The 23532-nt window shown below is 46.7% G+C and overlaps 1 long non-coding RNA gene across 2 annotated transcripts; it reads right to left on the reverse strand.

The window, feature by feature from the left end:
- Positions 1 to 497: 497 nt before the first annotated feature.
- LOC309861807 lies at positions 498 to 13003 on the reverse strand. 2 transcript variants are annotated; one of them, XR_014310210.1, is made up of 4 exons: positions 12879 to 13003; positions 9080 to 9178; positions 7302 to 7382; positions 498 to 894 (listed from the first exon to the last, which is right to left on the reverse strand). It is a non-coding gene; the product is annotated as an uncharacterized lncRNA (long non-coding RNA). The 2 variants fall into 2 exon arrangements; XR_014310211.1 differs by lacking the exon at positions 498 to 894 and adding an exon at positions 6304 to 6603.
- Between the last annotated feature and the right edge of the window lie 10529 nt (positions 13004 to 23532).

Below are 23532 nucleotides of genomic sequence, written 5' to 3' on the forward strand. Positions count from 1 at the left end.
GCTGCTCCCCTGCTTGTGTTCCCTCCCCTACTCTGTCTCTATCTGTCAAATAAATAAATGAGATCTTTAAAAAAGAAGAAGAAGAACAAGAACAACAGAACCAAACACCAAATTATACTTCCCCAAGGGGATGTCCTCTTCCTGCACAGTAGGGAGCTGGACCTAAACCTGCCTCCTTCTCCCCCCTGCTTCCTGGGTTCCCAACCATCCTACACAGAGCATTTGGACCCCACTGCCACCTGGGGAAGCCTTCCCCCACGGCCCCCTCTCACAGGGAAGCTTCACTCTACAGTCAAGGGAACTGCTGGTAGGCACCTCTCTGGAGGGAATTAATTGCACTCCTTGTCACCTTGTCACATCTCCCTGCCCTGCTGGCCTGTTTTTAGACATATATCTTGTGGGGGGCGCCCAGGTGGCTCAGTCGGTGAAGCATCTCACTTTATTGCAATGTTCGCTTTGTTGTTCTGGTGTGGAACCGAACCCGCGGCATCTCCCGGGGATGCCAGCCATGATGCTGATGATGTAATGGACCATTACAGTGTTACCATTACAGTAACAACAATGTTGACTAAATACTATACTCCAGCTTCCGTGTCTTCCTCTCTGCCACTTAATTATGCCAACAACCCTCAGAGGGAAGGTGTATTTTTATCCCCATTTTACAGATGAGGAAACCGAGGCTCAGAGAGGCTTATTAATTTGCCTGAGGTTCCACAGTTTCTCTGTGATAAAGTCACCAATAAGTCCTCAAAAAGCTCCTGGCTTGGTGAAGAGAGAAACCCCTTTTAAAATCTGTGTTTCTGAGCAGCTCTGCGCCGTCCGTATGAATTGCGATTAGCTGGAGCTCCATAAGGGCCATCTGAGAAACCTGAATTCCTGCCGAAGAGATGGACACTGTAACCAGAAAAGGAGAGGGGTGTCTCAACAAAATCACACAGACTGTCAGAGGCCCAGCGGAAAGCCAAGACCCTGACAACCCGCTATCCAGGTATATCATTAGCTGTTTCCCGTGTTCATGGTTTCAGGACCCAAAGAAGGGTGGGAGGAATAACCTTATAGAGCAGACACTGTTAAAACCTAACAACAATCAGGGTGCCTGGGTGGCGCAGTTGGTTAAGTGTCTGGCTCTTGATTTCGGCTCAGGTTGTTATCTCAGGGTTGTGAGATTGAGCCCCAGGTCCAGCTCTGTCATGACATGGAATCTGCTTAAGACTCTTTCTCTCTCTCTCTCTCTCTCTCTGCCCCTGCCCCACACCCTGCACACGCTCTCTCTAAAATAAGTACATAAGTCTTTTTAAAAAAAACTAACAACAATTATTCACCTGGTTGCCCCCTTTCTTTCTTTCTTTTTTTTTTTTTTTGATAAATAGATAAATAGATTTTTATTTATCTATTTGAAAGAGATCACAAGTAGGCAGAGAGGCAGGCAGAGAGAGAGGAAGGGAAACAGGCTTCCCGCTGAGCAGAGAGCCCGATGCGGGGCTCGATCCCAGGACCCTGGGATCATGACCTGAGCCGAAGGCAGAGGCTTTAACCCACTGAGCCACCCAGGCGCCCCTGGTTGCCCCCTTTCAAACGGCGAGAGAACAGAGTTTTGTTGATGCTCCCTAAAGGACCCGTGCTCTTCAGGGATTGCTTAAAGCCTCTGGGAGTTGGTTTAGGATGGACAAATGAACCCCAGCTGGCCAATGAGACATAGAGGAAGGCTTCCGGAAGACTTCTGGAAGTGTTTTCTTCAGCTCTTAAAAGGTGTGAGAAGAAGCAAGAGTACCTTCTTTTCTGCCTCTGCACACTGCAGAGGCAGTGTGTGAAGCCTGGAGCTATGGCAGCCATCTTGGCACCATGGGAACCAGACAAACCAACACACAGTAGAACCTGCTCTTTGATGATACTATTGAGCAGCTAAATTAACCAATCCTGGAGGTGTCTTTCTGCCAGATTTCATATCAAATGAGATCCTAAATCCCCTTCTTGTTCAAGCTCGGATGCATTCGGTCATAAGTATTTGTATATGATTTTGCTCTGTGACCATTGCCAGCAAGTCTCCCCAGAAAGGGAGGGAAGGGTGATAAGTACTCCCTGCTGTCCACAAACTGCCCACAATCCCCCCATTTCCCCTGGCTCTCCTGGCTGACTCTCCTTCTCTAGCTCCCAGTCCAGCCCTCAGATGCTGAGGATAAAGAGCAGACATCTGGTCACCCGAGCCTGACTCCTCTGCAGGTCAGGTTGTGGATTCTCACCAAGCTGCAGATGACCTGCCCTTGCTCCCTGGGTCCATTAGAGGACACAGAGGTGGGGTGTCCCTGATGACAATGCTGAGAAAACTGCATGGACTTGAACTGAGGGCTGAGTAGGAACAAGTTCAGTCCACAGTGCGGAATTCTTGAGGAACAGGAAGTTAGAAACTACCAGTGTCTGTGCCAACAAGCTCTGCTTACAGAACGCAGAACTAAAGAACAGGGAATGTCAAATGTTATAAATGTTAGTCTGTGAGGCTGGGGTAGCACAGTCCTCGTCATCTTCTCTTCATAAGAGACGCCCCGACCAGTTGGTTTGATTTTTGATGCTTGGCATGAAATAAAGCTTTGCTTGACTTTCGCTTTGTGTTGGCCTCGTTCCTTTGATCATGGACCCTAACACTTACAACACCCATGCTCTAATGTGGATATTTCCACTGTGCCTGTATCACTGAGGAAAATCAAGGAGATGATGTAACTTTCCCAACTCTGTGCTTCTGGGAAGTGGCAGAGCCAGGATTCAAACCCACTTCAGCTGACTCAAGAGCTCACGCTCCACAGACTACCACATGGGACCTCCCCATCCATTCCTTTGCTCATTCGCTGTTCTGGTGGGAATTTACTGAGCACCAACACTGAGCCGGCCAGGACTTGCGTTGAACACTGAAGCTACAAAGACAAGTAAGACACAGTCTCTGTCTGGGGTGCCTGGGCGGCTCAGTCGGTCAAGCGTCTGCCTTTGGCTTGGGTCATGATCCCAGGGTCCTGAGATTGAGTTCCGCATGGGGCTCTCTGTTTAGTAGGGAACCTGCTTCTCCCTCTCCCTGATGCTCTCTCTCTTTCTCTCAAGTAAATAAGTAAAATCTTTAAAAAAAAAAAAAGAAGAAGAAGAAGAAGAAGACACAGTCTTTGTCCTCATGAAGCCTACAGACCAGTAGGGACCCAGCCATGTCAACATCTCCATTTGCACCACAGAAGGATACCCTGCATCAGCACAGAAGGGGCACTCAACTCAACCCCGGGGCAGAGACACCATGGAAAGAGTCCCGGAGGAGATGAGAGTCGCACACAGAGGGTGCCATGTTGCAGAGGGGACAAACTGAGAGCGAAGGTTCTCAGGGTCTGCTGGTCCCTCTATCTCTCTTCAGGGAGCATTGCATCCCCGCCCCATAATTTCTCCAGCACAGTACTCAAACTTCTTACCTGGGTCTGGCTTTCCCTAGAGTGGGTGCCTCAGAGCAACAGTTCCCAAATCCAGTTCCAAACTGACAGGTCATCACTTCTGCCGTATTCTGCTGGTTACAGCGGCCGTAGAGCCGTCCAGATTCAACAGGAGGGAAGGGGCCTTAACCTCAGTTCTCAAAGAGAGGAGCATCAAAGAACCTGTGGCTTTCATTAGTCTACCCCAGTGGCTGCGGGAAGGAAATGCGCTAAGCTGTCCAAAACACCTAGAAGAAGTCCCAGCACAAAGCGAGCCTGATCCCCATGTCTGCTGTTGCTGCTACGACTTTATTACTGGTGGTGCCTGTAAGAGCCCTGCTGGCAAGGCCAAGGAAGCAAGACCTTTTACAGTGGACTCCCTCTACAGAGAGTCAAGCATGCATGCGTGCATTTCCTCATTCACACGCTGAACCAACACTTACAAAGCATGTACGGCATCTGAGACCCTGAGCTAGCTAGATCCTGGGGGACATGCTGAGCGAGACAGGCAGATCTCAGCCCATATAAAGCTAATATTTTAATGGAGGGAGCCAGAAGATAAACAAGTACAGGGAGAGGTAAAGTGTGAGATACAGGTTCTGATCATTGCCCGAAACGAAGCCAGGGGACCTGACAAAGGGAACTGAAGGAGCCTCTTCTACTTAGATGGGTCGTTTTGGAAGGGCTCTTTAAGGAGGTGATATCTGAGTGTGGACCTAAGAAATGAGAGTTTGGAGGGTGCCCGGGTGGCTCAGTTGGTTGAGCATCTGGTTGTTGATTTCAGCTCAGGTCATGATCTCAGGGTCTTGAGATCGAGTCCCACGTTGATGGGCTCTGTGCTCCATGGGGAGTCTGCTTCTCTCTCTCTCTCTCTCTCTCTCTCTCCCTCTGCCCCCAGAAATAAAAAGAGAAGAGGAAGAAGGAGGAGGAGGAGAAGGATTAGAAGAAATGAGAGTATGCTAGCCTCTTAGAAATGTGAGGAAGATAATTCTAAGCAACATGGACACAAGGCCAGGACATTGAAGTGAGAGAGGGTTTCATGTGTCTCTGGTCCCAGGCTGAGCACAGAGACAAGAAAGGTTTGTGATAAGACGCAAGTCCAGGCAGGAATCCAACCCTGTAGGAGAAGCGAGCCTGGAAACCCAACTTAAACGGGGAATGTACTGGCTCAGCTGAAAAGTAGAGGCACGGCACGGGACTGAACTGGGTTCAGAAAGAGTCAACAGGCCTTGCACGCTTGACACTCTGTCTAGACGAGTTCCCAAAGCCCCCGGTGTTCATTGCCTATGCAGCCAGCAATCCCCACGGTTGCAGCAAGAAGACCTGGGCTTCAGTCTTACTGGATCAGCTCAGGAGATGTGATTCCTCTGTGGGCCAATCGTTGTGACACAGAGAAAGAATACGCTGACTGCCCATGTTGCGGTTACATGCTGACCCCCGATACAGGGAGTGGAGTGGAGTCAGCTTGCGGTAAGAATCAGAGAGAGAATAATTCTCCACTGAAAACTGGAGAAGCAGCTGTCAGAAGCAGGTGCGTGGGTGCTGAGCAGGCATGGGGTGGTGGGAGGGAGGTATCCATAAGGCAGGCCGGTGTGGACTGTGGTAAGGATTTGGGATTTTATGCCAAAGTGTACTGGGAAGCCATCCAAGGGTTCTAAGGAGGCGTGAGGTGGGGAAGGGGAGCAGCAACCAGCTGGCATTTGATCTGATAACATTCAGAAGGGTTACTTTGACCACTGAGTAGAGAAAGGATTTTAAGTATCTAAGCCTGGAGAGATGGAGATCAGGGAACTATTACAGAATGGCAGGCTAGAGAGGTTGGGGCCTTGAACTTGGGGACGTGGGTGACAGCGCGAAGAGGCAGAGAGACGTGAACCGGTCCGCGATGCTCTTGTGAGCGAGGGGATGTTCTTGCTGATGGAGTGGAGGGAGGGCAATCAACAAGAGAAGCCGAGCATGGTTCCCAGGGTTGGGTGAATCATGATGTCATTTACCAAGAGGGGAGAAAGGCAGGGGAGGTGGGAGGACGGGGACAAGTCACGACAGTAAAAACCAAGAAGTCCGCTGTGGGTGTGTTCGGTTTGAAATTCCGGTGGGATTATCCGGTGGAGACGCTGAGTAGGTGGTTGGGTGAACGGGTCTGGAATGTAGAAGAAAGGTCTGCGCCTGACTCCTAAAAGCTGGGATCATCTGCACTTAGGCGTTATGTAAATGTGAAAGGCTAAATGAGATCACTTTGTCTGAGCCTTGAACACCATGGATCTGAGCTGAGTCCACTTACAGTTGGACCGGGGAGGGGATAAATATGGTACAGTATTGTGAATGTAGTTCCTCCTTCTTGTGATTCTCTTAATAACATTGTCTTTTCTCTAGCTTGAGTGTAAGAATATAGTATACAATACATAGAACACACAAAATACGTGTTCATCGACAGTCTACGTGATCAGTAAGGCTTCTGGTCAACAACGGTAGGCTTTTAGCAGTTACACTGTGGGGAGTCAAAAGTTATACATGAATTTTCAACTACACAGGGCATGCTGTGCCCTTAAAGGCCACGGTGATGGAGGAGGAGGCTTTTGTACTAGTTCCCTAACAAGATTTCCACTCAGTTCAAATGGTTTACTTAGGTTCTAGGCAAATGTGGGCTCTCCCACTCCTGGATGTGTGTGTGTGTGTGTGTGTGTGCCATTCCATCTATTTGCAGTGAATTCCTCTCACTCCTCTGTGCTCCCGGAGACTCACACCATAACAATCAACTTAAATATACCCTGTCCAGCAATCCTGGGAGCTCCAAGTTTTAGCTTATTAGCTCTATTGCAAATGTCAATAGAGCTATAACCTTCATTTTTCCTATAACCTTCATTTTTCATTCACCAGACATTTGGCATTTACAAAACACTGTCTCATGTCCTGTGTACATCTTATATTTCCCCTAAATAGATTATAAGCCCTTAGAAGGCAGTCTTCAAGCCTTTGCACTCCCCAAACCAGGCAAGCTGCCCCAAAAAGAGTTAAGAAAAAGAAAAAACAACGCCAAGGTCTGTCGATCAGAGATAACATCTGCTCATACTTGCTTGCGATGTTTTCGATCCGGTGGCTGGGAATTCATCTCCGACTCGCACACTTGGTGAGGCAGGGGCTCAGAGAGGGCGTCCCACTCAACCTCCTGAGAATGAGGTAGGGATTGTTCGGTGCTTTTAAAAAAATACTTATGGGGGCGCCTGGGTGGCTCAGTGGGTTAAGCCGCTGCCTTCGGCTCAGGTCATGATCTCAGGGTCCTGGGATCGAGTCCCGCATCGGGCTCTCTGCTCGGCAGGGAGCCTGCTTCCCTCTCTCTCTCTCTCTGCCTACCTTTCCATCTACTTGTGATTTCTCTCTGGCAAATAAATAAATAAAATCTTTAAAAAAAAAAAAAAAAAAAACTTATGGCATGGGGCGCCCGGGTGGCTCGGTGGGTTAAAGCCTCTGCCTTTGGCTCAGGTCATGATCCCAGGGTCCTGGGATCAAGCCCCACATCGGGCTCTCTGCTTAGCAGGGAGCCTGCTTCCTCCTCTCTCTCTGCCTCTCTGCCTACTTGTGATCTCTGTCAGATAAATAAATAAAAAAAATTAAAAAATACTTATGGCAAATAAATGCTTGTGGCAAATAAAGAGAATATGACTCAATCCCACACTGAAAAGAACCAGATGAAAGCAGTTCCCCATCGAGGAGAACCAAAGAATTCAAATGAATGCCTACGAACCACTTCAGCTATTTCTGCAGCTATCCCTGAATAATACTCCGCTCAAATGGAACACATCTCAGTGTGTTTGTGCCCATTTAACACTCGCTCTTCCTTTCCCAGCCCGGGGCTCCATAACTTACAGTTCAGAGTCATCCCAACATGTTTGCAGGTGGTCAACCTGGATTTCCAAGCTCCAGAGGGCTCCATCAGCACTTGGGGATCTGGAAAGCCCTTCACTGTCATTTCTTTTCTGTTGTACGGCACATGACCTCCCTGTCCCACCTCCTCTGCAGATAACCCTTTCATTCTCTACTTGGACTTGTCTCAACCTGGATCCCAACAGTTTGTGGCTCTTCTAGGCTCCCTCCATCCGGGCTCTCTTTGGTCTGCTGCCCACAATGGAGTTTTCCCATTAGGCAAATCACCCTTCAACCCCAAATTTTTCTTAAAGCCACAGCCAACACACCCCCAAGTGGGCGAACTCCAATGGCCGGGACAGTATTGAACGAAATGAAGCAAGTCTGATTCAGTTCTCTAAATTTGACTTGCTGCTGATTGAGTTCTGTTTTCCAGAGGTCAGAGTACTTTCCCTTTCTGATTCACGGTTCACTTCAAAACTAGTATAACCTGAGTCTGCTATTTGAACATGACCCTTCATTTTTGCCTCTGCAACCTCCAGCTGCACTTGGGTCCTAGGGCTCAGCCTGCAGATGGGACAAAGTGAGCTGGACAAAGACCCACCCTGGAATAGGAGTCTTGGGCCAACCATGTAAAATGACAGCATGGGGGAACCTGGGCGGCTCAGTGGGTTAAAGTCTCTGCCTTCAACTCGGGTCATGATCTCAGGGTCCTGGGATCGAGCCCACGTCGTGCGCTCTGCTCAGCGGGGAGCCTGCTTCCCTTCCTCTCTCTCTGCCTGCCTCTCTGCTTCCTTGTGATCTCTCTCTCTGTCAAATAAATAAATAAAAGCCTTAAAAAATAAATAAATAAAATAAAATGACAGCAGGATCACCTGCTAGCTAGACAGAGCCTATTTTCTTAAGTGAAAATGAAGGTGAAAAACACTTGGAAGTATGGTCATGATGATTAAATAAGGTAACATGAGGGAAATGCCTGGAATCAAATCTTGCATCTAAGTAGAGGTTCAGCCACTGTATGAAATGGCCACATTGGCATAGGACAGAAAATTGGGCAAATATTGACAATGTCCTATGGTTCAGCCTGCCATTAGCCTGCTATTCAAGCATTAAGGACACTCGTGTCCAACTGGCTGGAGTCCTGGGTACAGATGGGGAGGCATTTTCGGGTTGGTACCTCAGACTTAACTTTTATTCAAATCACCAAAGAATCGAGGAATGCCAGCATCCTGCTAAGTTCTTTCTATGCTGGAAGATTTTCTTGACTCTGAGCTGCTTAAGCAAAGCTCATTTAAGAGCTAGGACAGCAAGGCGGTCTGGGGAGGGATTTCCTGAGCTCTGCTGCTCGCCAGCTTCTTGACCTTGAGCAAGTTTGTTGGATAGTCTGAGTCTCAGTTTTCTCCTTCAGGACATAGGCTAATACAGGGTTGCTATGATGACGACTAAGTAAAGGAAGTTAATATACATAAAATCCTTAGAACCCTGAAGTGTTGATTGTCATTAACTTGATTTAAAATAGGTGGTGTGGGGAGGTGAGGAATGCTTGGGTGGCTCAGTCAGTTGAGGGTCCGACTCTTGATTTTGACTCAGTTCATGATCTCAGGGTCGTGAGATCGAACCCCACATGAGGCTCCACACCTGGCGTGGAGCCTGCTTAGAATTCTCCTTCCCTCTCCCTGTGCCCTTCCCTCCCGCTTCTCTCTCTCTCAAACTAAACTAAACTTCCCAGCCCCAGGCACTAAGCTCATACTCCCTGAGCGGATGGGCTCCAATGGCTGTACCTTGAATACAGACCCATGTTCTCAGGCTAGTCCAGGATCTCAGGCAATGACTCGGTTGTTCATGCTCTGTGGAGTCCCAAAGCAGCATCTGGGCAGTCCCTTGGAGGCACGAAGGGGGCAAAAGGAAAGGACTTCACCAGTTTGTGCCAGAACAGATTGGGTGTCTCACACACGTCATCGGCATACCTATGTCCCTTCTCTCTGTAACCCTAATGACAAGGGAGACTGCCCATCACCTCTTGGGCTGCCATTTATAACCCACTTGTGTGTGTGCAAAACAAGGGATAAAGCCTGCCTTATATGGAGGTTTTGAGGTATGTCTCCTATTCATATATAACATATTTATATAATTGAAATTGTTTGTGTGTATGTTGTTTCCATACAACTATTTTAGTTGACCTCCATGGGAGGGTTGGTTTAGCCTGCAATTAAGAGAATTAAAAGTCCTCCAGTTGCTTTTTAAAAGGAGAATAAGAGCAGCTGTGTGTGTGTGCATGTGCGTGTGCTTGTGTGTGTGTGTGTGTGTGTGTGTGTGTGTGTGTATGCATGTGTGCATACAGGTACAAAGATTTGCTTAGCAAGTACTCTTGGCAAGTAGTGCCCTCATCTTATTACAGACAGATCTGCACAGAGTACTTAAAATTATCTCAAGAGAGTCTCCGAAGGCACTTCTTTTCTCGTTGGACCTTTGAAGAAAAGATAGAGACATAGAGAGAGAAATAGAAGATCTGGACCCGAGCTGGCTCAGTCTTGTTCTGGGCTTTTCCCTCATGCAAAGGATAGTCCTCTCTCATTTCCAAGCAGAGGAGATTTTAACGCTAAGGGTCCAAGCTCCTGTTCTGTTGCCAAGAGTTTTGGGGGTTCTGAGCTGTTGGAAGGAGGGAAGGAGTGGGTGTTTCTCTAAGTGGAGCAGGTTTGATGAAGGACCAGGGAATCTGGAGTCCTCACCACTGTCTGGAAGATAGAAGGACCCTGGGCCACGTGTTGTTAGTGGGTGGTCCCTCCGTGTTGGCGGGTCCCGTGACAGACACAGGAATGTGATGCTGGAACGACTTCCAAGGGCCTTTGGGTTCTGGGGACAGATGATGCTTGCTCCCAAGAGACACTGTATTGGCAGCTTTGACCTTCTGGCTCTCTAGCCAGTGAGTCTAATTTGTCTGTGATGACCAGAGAAGGCCCTCAGGGTATAAAATGATGTAGCTCATCTTGACTCTCTCAAATCCCTTAGAACTTCCTTTTTATCTTCTTGTTGCCCACAATGTGGAGTAGGTGGGGTATGTGTGTGTGTGTGTGTGTGTGTTTCTTCATTCTGCAATTGTAAGAAATTGTATGCTTTCCTTTTTTTGGCTCCTTCCCTTGATTCTCTCCTGTTCTTTTTTTGTGAAACTCTTCCTAGGAAGGCTGTTGGGGTGGCTGGATCTGCTGTCCACATCCCTTTGCCCTTCCCCTCATGTTTTTTCTCTTTGTCCTTTTATGTTACGTTCTGGGTCAACCTTTCAGGTCAACCTGCAAGCTCACAAATTTGTTTTTCCTTTGTGCCACAAGGGCTCTTCATCAGAGGAATACTTTCAGGGACAAACCGAATGGGAAGAAAACAGTGAAACCTCCCGGAAGCTCACCGTCATCGAAACAAATGGAGAGATTCACCATGTTCTTGAATAGGAAGAATCAGTAACATAGAACTGACAATTCTCCACCCAGACATCTAAAGCAATCCTGGTAAATCCTGGTAAAAACTTAAGAACTTTGTTTTTAATGAACAAGCCATCTAAAGTTAATTGGGACACGTTTTGAGTAGGAGGAATTTTGTTTCTCGCATCTCCTGCTCGAGATGCCACTCATTTGATAGTAAAGGAACTACAACAACAGAAAGAAGGTAGAAACCTATAAAAGACAAAGATGGAAGCCAGCCAGAGAACAGAATCTTGGAAGATAGAACCAGATGAGGGAGAGGTGAGTGACTTTAGCATGGCAGAGGAAGCAACGAGCCAAGTCATCCACAAGGAAAACCCGAGATGTTCATCTTTGGAGAGAGCAGGATCGGTGAAGCGCTGGGTTGGCGTCAAGGGCTAAATTGGGCATTTTTGAAACCATGTCTATGGAGTAGCCATATCTTCCCCTCACCTCAGGCGGTCAGGCTACTCATCTCCCAGACTGCTGATTCAAGAGTTATTTTCTGTTTAATTTAATGGGAAAGGCTGAGACTCAGGCTTACCAGATGGAGGCAGCAGAGGGGAGACACATGGAATCCTGCAGAAGACATGGCTGCACTACACAGTTCCCTCCCGCCAAATGACCCTCCATATGCTGACAGGCGCATAAAGAATCTCAGAAGATTCTTTCTTCCACAAACTAAATGGCTCTAAAGACAAAGCTTCCAGTTCTCTGTTCCCTCCTTCCCTCCCTCTCGGCCTCCCCACTTCCTTCCTTCTTCTGTCTTCTTTCTTTCCTTCCTTCTTCCTTTCCTTTTCTTTCTTTCTTCCTTTCTTCCTCCCTTCCTTTCTCTTTATTCCTTTTTATTTTCTTTCCTTCCTTCCTTTCCTCCTTCCTTCCTTTTATCTTCCTTCCTTCCTTCCTCTTATGAACTCTCTTATCAGTTGCCCCTAAATGGAGGCACAGGCCAACAGGTCCTGCCCACCCACTCAGGGCCTCCAAACAGTATTTTAGAGGCTCTTAGATATGATCAGGTGCCAACTCTCCCAGACAGTGGACGAGAACCTCTAGCATGAAAGAGAAAGACCACCCGAGCATAAAGGGGGAAAAAAATCTCAAGGAAACAAGTGGAAGAGGATGTAAGATTTAAAATTCTACAATGCTGGGGAAAAAAGTAAAGAAATTATATCCCAATACCTAGAAATAGAGGTTATATAAAGGATCACTAACACAAAGAACAAGAAATAAACATTTCTCCTGGAAATATACATTTAATTGAAATACAATATTCAGTAGGAAAGTTGGAGAATAAACATAAGGAAATCTTCCAAAAATGAGCACAAAAAGACATAGCACGAGAAATTAGGGAAGAAAAGATAAGTGATGTCGAGGATGAATCCAACAGGCTCGCCATCCAACCAAATGATTTCTTGAAAAAGAGAAACTACAGAGGTGGGAAACATGAAAGGTTTGTGGCAATACAATTTCTAGCACTGAAAATAAAAATCTCCAGATTTCAAGTGTCTCTTCTATGCCCAAGAAACTGGACAAAATAAGACTGATACCAAAGTACATAAGTTATGAGATGTCAGATTTCTGGGGGACAAACGGAAGATCCTAACGGTTCCCAAAAAAGAAAAATAAAATAATAATAAAGAAAGAAAGAAAAAGAAACTCATTTCCCAGGAAAACAGATATGAAGTAGGACTAGCATTATCCATAGCTACAATGAATGCTACAGATCGATAAGGCGGCACCTTCAAATATTTAAAGGAAAATTAAGTTTCAAGCTAGATTTCAAATCCTAGCCAAATTATAACCTCAGGGAGTAAATGAAAGAGACATTTTCACAAGGGTGAGAACTCCAAAATACTCCTCTGTTCTTTCTAAAAAGCTACTGGAGGACTTTCAATTCTCTTACTTGCAGGCTAAGCCAACCTTCCCATTGAGGTCAACTGAAACAACTGTATGGAAAAAAAATACACACACACACACACATACACGCAATTTATATATATACAAATTTAACTATTTAAGTATATTATATATCTGTAATTATTTCATAATCAATATATTTTCATTTATAAATATTAAATATATTACTTAATTATTTTACTATATGATATTAAAATATATAATTATATACCTTTTGTAAATATACATAAATACGTTTTTTTTTTTCTTCCTGAAAGCACCAAAAAGCTGATCAGATCGTGCCGGATTACGATGCCAACATTTCGGAGAATCCGGGAAGCAAGCTCCCAAAGCTGGTTTTGCTCTGCTCGAGAAGCCACGGCCGCAGCTTGGAGCTGTGGTATTTGGCAGCCTGTCTGGGCCAAAGAGATAAAAGGGCCGGCCCAGTGGAGAGCCTGATAAACACCCACATGTTAAATGCAGGTGCCTAAGGACTTTGCTCTCAGGGCAGAGCTTCCCATATATGTCTGTCTGCCCATTAGAATCTCCGGGGAGCTTTTAAAAATTCCCAACTGCAGGCAGCACCACAGACTAATGAAGTCCCCATCCCTGGGGGCGGGACACAGGTGGAGGTCCATTGGGAGGCTCCCCGGGTGATGCTAACACGCAGGGGAGTCTGAGAGCCTCCGGTGTGTGAGACAGCTTGCACGAGGGGGACTCTGGGAACCTCAAGTCTGGAACTTCGGTTCCTGTGGTCCCAGACTGTCAGAAACAAGTAAATATTATTTCTACAAAAAAAAAAAAAAAAAAAGTTTGAACGCAATGTCAAGTGTTAAGTTCTCTGTGAGTGAGAAGTGGTTGTGGGAAATGATGACAAAAACAAACCCACAAAGACGTATGGACTTAGGATGGTGAAAGTATTGGGCGCAGACTCCTAAACCATGTTTCCTGTCTGAAAAGAGAAAAACATAGAGCTTGGAAATTTCAGCTGGGAAGTGGGAACCCAGAAAAGGTGACTTTGATTTGAAAGAGTATCGAGTAGAAAGTCTAAAACTAAAAATATATATATATACAGTAACTATGATGGAGAATCCAACACACAGTTTAACAGTCGAGCAGAGATAGCCAAAGATTCGACCAGGGAACTTGGAATATAAATCAGGAGAAAATATTCAGAATGCATTAGAGAAAGGCCAAAAGGATGAAAGAGGAAACAGAAGAGAGGATAAAGAACATCAAGTAAGCTTTGGCAAACTTTTGCTTGAAAGGTCAGAGAGTAAATGCGTTAGGCTGTGCAGGTCATACTGTACTACTGAGTAGTTATTACTACTCAGACCTGCCACTGTAGCTTTAAAAAGGAAAAAGGAAAAAAACAAAAAACCAAAACAAAACAAAAATCCAGAGACAAGAAGCAAACAAATAAGCATGACTATATTCAAAACTTTGTTTACAAAAATAGATGGCTAACCCAGAACCTATCGTTTGTCATTGCATAAAAAGATCTAGCATGTATATTAGATCTTGGAGGCATATGTCTCCAATTAGATCCCAGAGGACAGTAGCAAGGAATAAGGTAAAAGCAGTAACTGGGGCACCTGGGTGGCTCAGTGGGTTAAAGCCTCTGCCTTTGGCTCAGGTCATGATCCCAGGGTCCTGGGATCAAGCCCTGTCTTGGGCTCCCTGCTCAGCAGGGAGCCTGCTTCTGCCTCTCTGCCTACTTGTGATCTCTGTCTGTCAAATAATAAATAAAACCTTTTTTTAAAAAAAGTTAAAAGCAGTAACTGAAGAAAAAAAATCACTAATGTTCAGGAATTGATGAAAGACAAGTTCAAGTGTAAATTCTGTATGAGTGAGAACTTGTGGCGTTAATCAATTCACAAGTCTGGGAGTCCAAGAAATCCCTAGGACAAATTGAAAGGAATCCATACTTCCTTTGGTTTGCAAGAAAAGCAAAGAGAAAGAGAACATCTTAAAAGAAGCTAAAGAAAAAGATTGCTTTCAGGCAAGTGACAGAGTGACTGCTGACTTCTCAGTATCAGAAAATGAAATAAAAAGCCAGAATATAGGGGAATGTTATTTTCAATATATTGAAAGAAAATAACCACCTACCTAGAAGTCGAAACTCAGCAAAATTATACCTCAGAAATGAAGAAAACATAAAGACATTATTGGACAGGTAAAAGCATTGGAAAGTTTGCTTTCTGTAGATTTGCACTAAAGTATATTCTAGACAAAGCACATCAGACATAAGGAAGTTAAAGGTATTTGCCCAGTAGTAACGTAAACGTGAACCACGTATTTAGCCCAAATCCAGGATATACTGCATTGAAGAGGGAGTGGAGTGCGATGTCAGAGAAAGAAACACATATTAATAGAAGCCAATAAATGATGTGTAAAAGTGATAAATCAAATGATTAGCAGTATAATCACTTTAATTTAGAAATGTAAAGGTTAATGCCAGAGCTATCAGCTTAAAAGAAGTAAAAGTGATTACGTCTGAGAAGAAATGAAGAGTATCAGGACAAGTGCTGTTTATCATTATAAGCCAGCCTCCTTATTTATTTTGTTTTTAAATTATATACATGTATTATTTTGTTTAAATTTAAACTTAAAAGTGAAAAATAAAATCAGAAAATAGAAGCCATGAAAGGGACTTTTTTCTACCAGACATAAAAAGTAAAATAGAAATTAAAACGATAAATTACTTTATGCAGGACGAGCCATACAGCTATCTGACTACATCATAAATCATATAAGTTAGCTAATAATTGGCACAGAAATAAACAAATAGATCAATGAAACAGAATCTCAAGTCTGGAACTCGAGAGCACAAAATTCACATTCATATGGGAATTCAGTGCCCGATAAAAGCAGCATTTTAAATCAATAGGGAAGGAGAGTTTTTAGTGACTGGGTGAGACATCTGTTAATTCATTTAGAAAATCAATGGTAGCTGGGGCACCTGCGTGGTTCAGTGGGTTAAAGCCTCTGCCTTTGGCTCAGGTCATGAACTCAGGGTCCTGGGATCGAGCTCCACATCGGGCTCTCTGCTCCGCGGGGAGCCTGCTTCCTCCTCTCTCTCTGCCTGCCTCTCTGCCTACTTGTGATCTCTGTCAAATAAATAAATAAAATCTTAAAAAAAAAAAAAAAAACAGTGGTAGGGGCACTGGGGTGGCTCAGTCAGTTAAGCCTCTGCCTTTTGACTCAGGTCGTGACTCCTCAGTGCCCCATCCTGTTCTAGCCTCAGGCTCCCTCCTAATCAGGAAGTCTGCTTCTCCCTCTCCTTTTGCCCCTCCCCTGACTCATTGCACAGGCACATTATCTCTCTCTCAAATAAACAAATAAAATTAAAAAAAAAAAAAGAAAGAATATCAATGTTAGACCCCGTCTCATACCCCACAAAGAAATAAATCTCAGATTAAAAAGTGAAATGCCGGGGCGCCTGGGTGGCTCAGTGGGTTAAAGCCTCTGCCTTCGGCTCAGGTCATGATCTCAGGGTCCTGGAATTGAGCCCCGCATCGGGCTCTCTGCTCAGCAGGGAGCCTGCTGCCTCCTCTCTCTATGCCTGCCTCTCTGCCTACTTGTGATCTCTGTCTGTCAAATAAATAAATAAAATCTTTAAAAAAAAAAAAAGTGAAATGCCAATAACAAAATTCTAAAACATGAATGAGATATTTTCTCATTCTGAGCAGGGCATAGGTCTATGCAACAATTTTTTTTTTTTTTTAATTTATCAGAGAGAGAGAGGGGGAGAGAGTGAGCACAGGCGGACAGAATGACAGGCAGAGGCAGAGGGAGAAGCAGGCTCCCCGCCAAGCAAGGAGCCTGATGTGGGACTCGATCCCAGCACGCTGGGATCATGACCTGAGCCGAAGGCAGCTGCCCAACCAACTGAGCCACCCAGGCGTCCCTATGCAACAATTTTTACATGAAAAAGGAACATGGTATAATTAGGATGGTTATGGTTTTTTTGGTTTTTTGGTTTCCTTTTTAGAGAAGGAGGTGAGGTGGGGGGGAGGGAGAGAATCTGAAGCAGACTCCACACAGCACCGAACCTGAGTTGGGGCCTAATCTCACAACCCAGAGACCATGACCTGAGCCGAAACCGAGAGTTGGTGGTCCAACCCACTGAGCCACCCAGGTGCCCCCATTCTGCATTGATTGTTGTTTTTTTTTAAAGTAGATATACATGTGAGTGAGTTTGTGTTTGTGTGAATGTCGATATAGATGAGTGTGTGTTTGTGTATGTGTGGATGAGAGTCTAAGAGTCTAAGAGTATGAGTGACTGTGTGTGAGTGTGTGTGGGTGTGTGAGTGTGTTAAGAACAGTGACTAGATTTGGGTGGTGGTGATAACAGGGGAGTTTATAGTTCTCAAAAACATGGCCAAGTTGGGATGATTATTATTTTCATTTTCTCCTCTTATCATTTGTCCAATAAAAAAATGATAAAAGAAAAAATTTTTAAATATTTCAAAGTTTTCATCCTAACCTTTGAATCTCTCTGTCTGCTACCTAGCAGGGAATTTATAAAATCTGGGCTCTTTTGTAAAGGCTGGAAGCCCGTCTCTCTGCTTCAACTTCTCTGATCTTTATTATTCTTTTTTTTGGTAACCCTTTTATTCAGCCTTTGTAAACAGGAGATGTTCCCGTTAAGCACCATTTCTTGAACTATTATAACTTGCAGGACATAGGGCTACATGTATCATGTAATTTCTCCTCACACAGGGTAATTTTCTGAGTAAAACTGCAAGCCAAATTAAAAGAGGGAAATGTTCCTTCTAGATCATGATAGTAAATACCTTCAGAACTGCAAAGCAATCATGACAACGCTTTAAATGGATTCCTGTACAGCAGGGAAACTGAAAATACTGGGATGGCACGAAAAGCACCCCTGTGTGCCATCAGTTGTAAGAATTGCAAAGGAAAAAGATGCACTGGCCACAGTTTTTCTGGAAGCATTCAATTAAAAATAAATCCTGTTTGCCCTAGTCGTTTCGAAAGCCGCAACAGTGAGGTCGTTGTTACCTCTCTAGCTCAGAGAGTAGATCGACAAAGCCAAACTGAAAGCAACAGAAAAAAAAAATGAAAATAGAGGTTTTATATTATCTTGGAGAACTGGCATGAACATCTGAGACCTTGAGGAACACGGGAGCTCTACCTCCACCTCTGTTCCGCACCTCCGCTCTTTGCCATCTCTTGCCAGCATTTATTCCAAGACATCCTGGAGGCCTGCTTTTTGCCAGGCACGGTGTCAGGCACCCAGGATGTGACAACCTCAAGTTGCTGGTAGCAGAGGGAGTGGAAGAGTTGGGTAAGCGGCGGGCAATTCCAACTCAGAACTCAACGGCCAGCGTGGAGGTGTGCGCAGAGAGCAGGGGCGCTGGGATCTCCAGCTGCTTCCCCAAAACCTGCCAGTGTGTCCGCAGGCGTGAGGAGCCACACATGGAGAACAGCAGCAGAATCTAAAAGCATCTTCACTTGTTTTTTGTTTTTGTTTTCTTTTTAGTATTTACGGATGTATTTATTTGACAGAGAGCACAAGTAGGCAGAGCAAGAGGGAGAGGGAGAAGCAGGCTCCCCACTGAGCAGAGAGCCTAATGCGGGGCTCCATCCCAGGACCCTGGGATCATGACCTGAGCCGAAGGGAGCCGCTTAACCGACTGAGCCACCCAGGTGCCCCCAGGCATCCTCACTTTTGACTGCAAAGTGAATACCCCGTTAAGATCACTCAGACAGGAAAGAGTGCAGGTGGGCTTGGGCAGGTGAGTCAAGCAGCTGATTCATGATTCACAGATGGTAGGAAGGCCTTAGCGGGCAGGCTGGCTCTGCCCCGTCCCTGGCTCCGACCCCGCCTCTCCACGTTCCTCCCCTGGCCCCAGCTCTCTGCCCCTGCCTGGTGATTACCACATTCTGCAATGGGCCTCCTGCCACCGCCTCCGGGGAGGCTGTGGTAGCACTGTGCACAGCTGAGCTCTGCTGGAGACACCCCCGCACGCCACCCCCCTCCTGCTCCTACCCCTCAGCCCTCAAGGGAGGAGGACACTTCTTTCCCTCCGGTCTTTTCTTTGCTCACCCGTCCCTTCCCTTCGTTCTCCACACACAAATATCCAGGCAGGAGCATTTCAGGAATCTGCACCCAACATTCAGAGATGACGGATTGGATTGGAAGCACAATCCAGTGAACTGATTCCAGGAAGTGCCAGGACCCAGATCCGCTCACAGGGTCGCTGCCGTCCCTCTCCCTCTTGATGCCTCGCCTGCTGCCTTCAAGGCAGGGCAAGCCTCTCCTGCCTCAGAGCCCCAGAGGCAGCGTCTTTGCTTATTTCTCTCAAGTACCCTAAAAGGGAATGGCTTTCAGTTCCTGGCTCGCACCGGGTGCACCCCTGTAATTATTAATAGTCCCCCTTTCGGTTCCCAAACAGACCTACTGTGGCTGTTCAGTTCCATGGTCACCTTGCCTGGGAATAAACAGCCAGCTTTAGGACTGACAGTGAGAATACCCACTCCTTATGGTGCAAATCCTACTCCCGGCCCCGGGGAACCCAATAATACTCAGCCTCCAATTGTCTGAAAGCAGTAATTCTACCAAAGTCTAGCTCATTCTGTCTTGAGATCACGTGTGGGACATCGGGCCATCCAATCCAGGGTGCACTGTGAGAGAAATACTGTCCCTTTTCGGCGAGAGGCCAGCCCAAGGCTAATTAGCAGTCCAAATGAAGTTCAAGTGTAGGCTTGTTACTTGCCATTCACACCAGCCACCCGTCCACGGGATAGCTCATCCAGCCCCGTTCCCCTTCGATGTTAGGAGCCCTCCGTGTTAGAGGACTGAGCAACTTTAAAATATATGCAAGCAACTAAATTTGTGAAGGAACCTGAGACATCGCTACCACCTTTATTGGGGGTTGGTTTATAATTGCCAGCTCACAAGTCGCGATCCCTCTGACTGTAACAGTGGGCCGCACATGGCCCTATCCCAGAGGCTATCCGATAAGCAAGCTTAGGCTACTTGCATGGAGGCAATACATGTCAGATTAGAGAGGAAATTGGTCTTTCACACCCCGTTCCCTCCCCACTTCCCTCCACTCCCCCCTCCCAGGTCACCCTCAAACCTGATCAGCCTGAATTAGGACAAGAAGGGTGGGGGTTGCATAAGCAGACCCAGGTCCTCAGTCAGGCCCAGGTCCTCAGTCATTCTGGGCTCTATGTGACGTGCTGTTCCCCTGCTCCGCTACTCATCTCAATGCAGTTATGGATCCCGCGCCTGCTTTCTGCGCCTCCGGGCCCGCGAGCTGGCTATTGCATAGGAAACATCGATTCTGTCTGGGCTGCCCGTGAACCTCGCGGGCTGCAAGAGGCTAAGTGTTCAAGACAGCCCGGCATTCAGCTCCTGCCAGATTTGCAAGCTGCGAGGCTGGCCTCGCGTGGCACACAGCTATCCCGTGGGCGTGAGACACTCCAGCTTTGCCATATGTCTGCGTCTATATGGAGTGTCTCGGTTTCTAAATTGAGGCAGAAAATGTAGACCTGAGTTCTAATTCTAAGTTTTTCTTCTAAGGAGCTCACATCCACTCCGGGGGCTGGGGGGTGGGGGAGGCTGGGAACCCTCTGCTGGGAAGCACACAGGTGGGGCTAGAAAGCTGCCCACCTCCCTTCTGCTCTGACTTTCTGTGGGGCCATGCCTCCGGTGTGAGTTGCCTGCTGGTGGTTAGACCTCAACAAATATTCTCTGGGCCTCAGTTTCCCCATTTGCAAAAGCGGTACGGTGGCACCCATGCCATAAGCGCCTCTCCAGGAGGCTGAAGGCTCTGAGTAGGACAGGGTAGGTGGAAACATGCAGCAAATGACAGCATACAGTAAGAGCTCAATAAATGTGAGTTTGCAGGGCCTCCTGGGTTCTCTGTCTGGGAAAGCTCAGGGAAGCTTGCCTGTCTGTCTTTGTGAAAATTTAAATGAGCTCTGGAATGAGATGCAAAGCACTGGGGATTAAGAAAAGCACAAGCAAACAGCAGGAATAATGATCGCAGGGAAGTGGGGGAGAGTTGAAGACATAGCGGGTAGCGGGTTTGATGAGCCTGGTTAATTTATTAACCCAACTAAAAGCATACGTTGAGACGTCTGCTGCAACCCCTGAACTCATCCCCGCTCGCACTGAGAGGGAAGGCAGAGGAGGACTCTCAGGGGGCTCCAGGGCTCCCTGGACCCCAGGGCAAAAGGGGGAAGCGTGCAGGGGGAGGGGGAGAGGGGAGAGTGGCTGTTGGGGGGTGGGGAGCCGTCAAAGCCAAGGGAGCAGCTGGGAACAGAGGCGGTGAGCTGGAGCAGAGGACTTATTTTCAGAGCGGCTCACTAGGGCTCACAAAGCACACTGGCTCTTTCTGGCATGAGGGGGCCGAGCTGGAGGGAACTTTGCTTTGCCCCTTATGAAAAAGGGTGAGATTTTTGCCTAGGAGGGAAATCACTGCAATAAACAGTGCATCTGTTTCTGGTTACGCTGAAAGCTCAGACTGAGGCAGAAGGCCTTTTCCGGGGGTGGGGGTGGGGGGGCACCCGGAGGGAAGCCTGAGCCATGGGCTGGTCAGAGAGATAAAGCTCTGGCCAGGAAACGGGCCTTTGCTACTGGTTGCTGTCTCTCTCCTTTGATTATGAAAAATCTCCAACACACGGCACAGTTGAAAGCACCAGATACCTGGATTCCTTCGTGCTCCTTCGACTACTCTTTCTGTATCACATCTAGCCTTCCATCTCTCCCTCTCTGCATCCCTTGCTCCATGTTAATTTCGGGGCATTTCCGAGTCCCTTACAGGGCCTCAGTACACTTCTCCCTAAATATGGCATGCGTGCGGTTAACAAGAGCTCCACGGCTGTTTTTCCTTCCCATGAAAAATGTACGTGCCATGAAATGCACAAATACTCGGTCTGTAGGTGCTGTGTTTCGACAAATCATCCATCTGTGTAAACCAAACCCCTGTCAAGATCGAGACCATCCCCAATAACCCCAAGGTTGGCTAGAGATGTGTTACACGACCTCACACAGGAGCCCCTGTTTAACTTTGATTCCAGCGGTTCCCAAACTTTTCTGATCATAGGACCCTTCTCCCAAGGACCAAGAGCAAAAATTTGATCTTAAACGATTAAGCCTAGATGGAACACAGAAGGCGATTTAGCTCGAGTCCCCTACAATACAGTTAAGGAAACCCGAGGACCGTAGATGTTATTTATCCTAGGTGTTCAAGGACGGTGACAAGAGGAAATTGATATTTACTGAACCGCTGCTCCAAACCAGGAAATGTACTAGGTGATATATATGCAAACCCTTACTGCCTCCCAGGGTCATTGTAAAAATCAAAGGCAACTGTGTATGTGGAGCCCCCAGCATCCTGCTGAGCACAGAGAGGACACCAGCCGTCCTCGGTGATCCTCTCCTCGGTTCCTCACTAACATTTTCACGTGTTCGTGTGGCTAGCACTGCATGTGTACATGTGTCATTTCATTCTGTTATTGCAATAACCCTGTGAAGTCGGTGGAGGAGGTATCTCTATTCATGCTTTTCAGGAGATTAAATGGTTTGTCCCTGATCATTATTTGTCAATGAGGGGGACGCCAGAACTGCAACTCAGTCTCCTGAGACCAAATAATTTCATCAGGGAGATTTGGGACTTTGGTCCATGTTCCTCCCAGGCCATCAGGGACTAGAGTGGAAGGGCAATTTGGAAATGGTAAAAAGGATACATTTGGTTCAGTGACAGCCACCCAGCTTGAACTGGCTAAAATGAAAAGGAAATCAATTGGCTCCTGCAGTAGAAAATGTCTTCCCAACCCCCTCGGCCCCTTCCCCACACTCCCTCCAATGTCCTCTTGCCCAGGCTCTACTCTCAGGCAACAACACCCCCATGGAGGCAAGAGGACCACCACAAGGTCTTGGTTTCCATCCATTCGGGTTAGCAATCTCAAAAGAGAGAGAGAAGTTTCTTTTGTGATGTCAGGCAAAGATCCAAAGAGTGGTTTTTACTAAACTACCTTGTTTCATGTCCCCATTCTTGAAACAGTTTTTTTTGTTTGTTTAAAGTCTGGAGTCTGGGAGGGAGGTCAGGGGGCGGTCAGTGCCCCCTGTGGTCTGAAAGGGAGGGAGGGATGGTGCCCTCTGGGGAAATCAACGTGCTGTTATCAGAGGAAAGGGAAAATGGATGGTGAAGGCCTGCCAGCAAACTTTAGTTAACGAAAATCAGTTTAACAAAACTAGTGGGTGACCTAGATGAACTTGAATTATTGAAAGTAGGTTTACCAGTGCTCCCTTGGAGCTTTCTAAACCCGGTCTTTCAGAGATTATCATGGCTGTTTCCTTACACAGGCATGATTGATTGCATTGCTGGTGACTGAACACTGTCTCCGCCCCTGTGGAGTGTAGGGTAGAGTGCTGGTAGGGGGCTGATCATTCCAACCCTTGAATCACCTGTTTGGTTTTCCTGGTGTTAGCCCCCATCCTGAAGTGGCCCAGCCCCGCCCCCCACTCCTCAAGACTCATGCGTTAGCATATACTCGGGTAAGGATGAGAGGACGTCACTATGATACCAAATGACACTCCTAACACAAGGTCCAGCTGAAGCTCCTGCCACTAAGAAAATGCTAAGGAGTTCCCCTATTTTCTCAGAATAAAGATTTGGAGTTATCAGGTCAATGCATTCATGTGACATCCTTTCCAGGAAACCTGATTTTTGCAGCCTCTGCTTAAGCCCAGAGAGCCAACAGATGGAGCAGTCCACTCCAATCTCTTCCCAGGAAGCCCCCAGGAAGCTATGGTCTTGTTCCCTCTTCCCCGAGGATGACAGGTACTGTGCCCTCCTCCCTTTAGCACTCCCTTGCTTCCCACAGAGATTTCTGGGCCTCAGGAA

Source organism: Mustela nivalis, assembly GCF_964662115.1.
Source record: "Mustela nivalis genome assembly, chromosome: 3".
In the NCBI taxonomy this organism is placed as follows: domain Eukaryota; kingdom Metazoa; phylum Chordata; class Mammalia; order Carnivora; family Mustelidae; genus Mustela; species Mustela nivalis.